Source organism: Helianthus annuus, chromosome 8, assembly GCF_002127325.2.
Source record: "Helianthus annuus cultivar XRQ/B chromosome 8, HanXRQr2.0-SUNRISE, whole genome shotgun sequence".
NCBI lineage: Eukaryota > Viridiplantae > Streptophyta > Magnoliopsida > Asterales > Asteraceae > Helianthus > Helianthus annuus.
In genome coordinates, this window is record NC_035440.2 from 42135975 (window position 1) to 42140991 (window position 5017).

Here is a 5017-nt window from a genome sequence, read left to right on the forward strand (position 1 = left end):
ATCATAAACAATGTTGTGAAAATAAATACTTACCAAATATATATTTATCACGTTTAGTTAAATCCCACCTCCGATATTTTGTAAATAGAGTCATGGCGAAATTTATATTTCGAAAACATGTCAAAATAATTCTAACACTTGTAGTGTAAATAATTTTAAGTGTTAGGTTTTTAGAAAAATTTCGCCAGAGTTTCCTCTGTAACTGGAGGTGGCCACGCTTTCAAGCGTATCATTTTCTTTTACTAAATCAATTTCAACAACTTCTTTATTCAATCAAACAATTTCCGACACATCAAACTAGTCGACAAGTATGTAAATCGCATAAATCACATGAACTTGTAGTTTTTCCGAAACTATAGTGTAAATCCCATTATATTTTGGGGATCTTTTTATAAAGTAATTTGATCTCGTAAAAACCTCGTTTTTAGAGTAAATCCATCTTTACAACTTCTCGTCATCTTTTACAAAGATTGTTATTTTGTCGAAACTTTTCATTTCACAAGTGTTTACACACTTGTGGTTTATAAAAATCATGCTTGTTAATGTAAGATCTATTTTTAGAAAACATGATTTTCTTTGACACTTGGTCCTTTGAAAATACCACTTGCAGATACGTAGATCTGCTAGTTTTAAACACTATTTCATAAGTAAAATACTTTTACACAAGTTCATGGTTCGCGTGTGGTAGAGTTTCACCTTTTAACCCTTGTCTCATTCCAAACAAGCTTATGTCAAGATCCATGACCTTAACCAAACCGGGTTAAATGATGATCCGAGCTACCACAACATAGATCGGGTCTAAGCAACCACAAATTTCAATTACTACAACATTTACACAACTAGTGATCTTTTAACCAACAATACTTGCATTTTTAGTAAACTTTAATGCATGATTTTGTAAGATTCCGAGTTTTAATCATTACACATCGTATTAACCACTTTAGATTAGTTCAAGAGAGTGTTTTAAGCATTATACCTCTAGCTCGAGGCTAGGGAAGAATCTATGCGAAAAAGAGGTGGATAAAAGCTAGATAGAGAGGTCCTTCGTCTTCCGTTTGCTCCAAGGCTCCTCGTATGTGACCCGTAACACTTGTATATGCTTGGAACTTGAAGATCAAAATCGAACAATGATGGATGGGGGTGGGTGCTCTCGGCCGAGAACCAAGAGAGGGGAGAGAGGTGTAGTTTTGTGGTGATGTGTGGAGTGATTGATCTTGTGTGTATCAACTTGTTCTTATAGGCAAACTTAACATGTTTATCCAATGGGTTTGATGTTCTCTAGATATGAGACATCATGAAATATAAAATTCAAAAATGGTACAAGATTAGTCCCATGGTGACCGATCGGCCAAGGGGGGGGGGGGTTCCTAGTTCATTTCCAAGTATTAGTTGATGTTTAGTTAGGTTAACTAAGTTAGATTTAGGGATTAACTTGGTTAGTCACGTGTTGTGCTTTATGGCGAGTGTTAGGGTGTTCAGGGACCCTAACTGGCTCAGAAAAAGACCAATAATATTTATGGCAATATTTTCATGTTCCGGGTATAGTCCGGTTGTTCGGTTGGATAGTAATCCGTTAAAGCGCTTAACAAAGCTTTTAAGTGTCGTAAATACCATTTTTAGTGACACAACTTATTCCTGACACTTTGGAAAGTGTCTAGTAATATTTTTCTCTTGTTTTGGCACTTTATTAGCTAGCCAGAAGCTGAAATGTTAATTAAAGTGCTGTGTTTTGTGCTCAGTGTATGTCTTAGGCACATCCAGTCATCGTAACTTATTCCTAGAGACGCAGTTCTACAACCCTTGTATCCCTACACTCACTATGGGTGTAGTAAAATATTTCTGGCTCATACAGGTCTTAGAGGCAGTATCTGCCTGATGCTGGCTTTGTCAGCATGTTCACTAGGTTATCCGTTCATAGTGCTACTGTGCTTTTGTGCATCATGTTTGTCACTAGAGTTCAGCATGTAAATAATGTAGTGACAGCAAATAGAGTATGATGCAAGTATGTACAAGTATCAACAGTCAAGTAGCAGTTCATCAGTAATTTCAAGTAAGCACAGTAATTAAGCAGCAATTAATTATTAATTAAATCGTACGGATACCTGGTTTAGTGAGGGTTGTCACATTCTCCCCCCGTTAGAAAATTTTCGTCCCGAAATTTAAGTTCTGCTTGTAGAAGCAGGGTACTTGGGAAATAGATGGGGGTATTTTTCTTTCATTCGGTCCTCACGCTCCCAGGTGAATTCAGGACCATGGCGGGCATTCCAACGAACTTTGACGAGCTTGACACTGCTCCGGCGGGTCTTGTTCACTTTCCAATCCGTGACCTCAACGGGTTCTTCAACAAAGTGGAGCGTGTCGTCAACATGAATTTCGTCGGTAGGAATGACAACGGTATCTTGTGTTGGACTTCTCTTCAGGTTGGATACATGAAAGGTATCGTGAACACCATTCAGTTCGGCAGGTAGGTCCAACTTGTATGCTACGGTCCCAATTCTTTCCAAAATCCTGAACGGACCAATATATCGCGGATTCAACTTTCCACGCTTCCCAAAGCGTGCCACACCCTTCCAGGGTGATACCTTCAGCAAAACCATATCGCCAACCTCAAACTCTAGAGGTTTCCTGCTTCGATCCGCGTAGGCTTTCTGCCGGTCACGAGCCGCACTGATGCGATCTCGTATTTGTGCAATCTTATATGTGGTTTCCTGGACTACATCAGGACCAACCAACTGTCTATCACCTGCGTCAGACCAACAAAGCGGTGATCTGCATTTGCGCCCATATAAAGCTTCGATGGCGCGACACCAATACTGGTATGGTAGCTGTTGTTGTATGAAAACTCAACCAGAGGCAAATGCTTATCCCAGCTACCGCCCAAATCCATAACACATGCTCTCAGCATGTCCTCCAACGTCTGAATCGTCCGCTCGCTTTGACCGTCGGTCTGCGGGTGAAACGCGGTGCTCATATTCAACTTCAAGCCAAAAGCTTCTTGGAAGGATTGCCATATCCTTGACACGAACCTTCCGTCTCTATCGGAGATAATCGAGAGGGGTACTCCATGGCGTGTAACAATCTCTCTCATATAAATTTCAGCCAATTTACTCGTATTATCCTTCTCTCTGATAGGTAAGAAGTGCGCTGATTTCGTTAAGCGATCCACTATCACCCAGATGGTGTCATGGCCTCTTGGCGTTCTTGGCAATTTCGTAATAAAATCCATGGAGATTTGTTCCCACTTCCACTTGGGAATCTCTGGTTGTTACAGAAGTCCTGAAGGCTTCTGGTATTCCGCTTTAACCTTAGCGCAAGTTAAACCTTAGCGCAAGTTAAACATTTGCTCACATAAACAGCCACATCGCCTTTCATCCTAGGCCACCAATAATAATCCTTAAGATCCTGGTACATCTTATCCGCTCCAGGGTGGATAGAGTACCACGACTTGTGAGCTTCATCGAAAATAACCTTCCTTAAACCTCCAAACAAAGGAACCCAAATCCTTTTCTCAAAACACAATGTTCCTTCCCTGTTTGGTACCAATAACTTCTCCATCCCACGGAGATACTCTTCTTCAAGGTTTCTCTCCTTGAGAGCTTCTCTCTGCGCGGCACAAATGCGTAGAGGAAAATCGGTTCGTACAACCATCTCCAAAGCCCTAACCCTTATGGGCTTGATCCTCTCTTTTCGACTTAGGGCATCGGCGACCACATTCGCCTTCCCTGGATGATACTTTATCTCGCAGTCGTAGTCATTCAACAGCTCTACCCATCGTCTTTGCCTCATATTCAACTCCTTCTGGTTGAATATGTGCTGGAGGCTCTTGTGATCTGTGAAGATTGTGCACTTCGTACCATAAAGGTAGTGCCTCCAGATCTTTAAGGCAAAAACCACTGCGCCAAGCTCCAAATCGTGAGTGGTATAGTTCTTTTCATGTACCTTCAGCTGGCGTGACGCGTAGGCGATAACCTTTTGGCGTTGCATCAACACACAACCCAATCCTTGACGCGATGCGTTGCAGTATACCACAAAATCATCTGTACCCTCTGGTAGGGCTAAGATTGGCGCATTGCAAAGCTTATCTTTCAATACCTGAAATGCTTCTTCCTGTTTGATTCCCCAATCAAACTTCTTGTCCTTCTGAGGGAGGAGCGTCAATGGTTGAGCGATCTTTGAAAAGTTCTCGATGAATCTTCGGTAATAGCCAGCCAAACCCAAGAATTGCCGAATCTCGGTTGGCATCTTTGGCGTTTCCCAATCTTGATCGCCTCGATCTTGGTTGGATCCACGTGGATTCCATCTCCATTCACCACGTGTCCAAGGAATTGCACTTCTCGTAGCTAAAACTCACACTTAGAGAACTTGGCATACAACTGTTCTTTCTTTAGCAGCTCCAGAATGGCTCTTAAGTGCTGCTCGTGCTTAGCCTTCGTCTTTGAGTAAATCAAAATATCATCGATGAATACAATCACGAACTTATCCAAGTACGGCTTACAAACTCGATTCATCAAATCCATGAACACTGCAGGTGCGTTTGTCAGACCAAACGACATAACAAGAAACTCGTAGTGCCCATAACGGGTTCTGAAGGCTGTCTTCGGGCTCCTCTTGTATCCTTAGCTGATGGTAACCAGATCGCAAATCGATCTTCGAATAGAAGCTTGAACCTTGAAGTTGGTCGAACAGATCATCAATCCTTGGAAGAGGATACCTATTCTTGATCGTCAACTTGTTCAACTCTCTGTAGTCAATGCACATACGGAAACTACCGTCCTTTTTCTTGACAAACAAAACTGGAGCTCCCCAAGGCGAGAAGCTCGGTCGGATGAATCCCTTGTCTAACAACTCTTGAAGTTGTGTCGACAGTTCTTGCATCTCAGAAGGAGCAAGTCTATAAGGTGCCTTAGCCACAGGCGTGGCGCCTGGAACTAAGTCAATGCGGAATTCCACTTGCCTTTGAGGTGGCAATCCAGGCAAATCTTCTGGGAAGACTTCTGGGTATTCCCTCACGACAGGG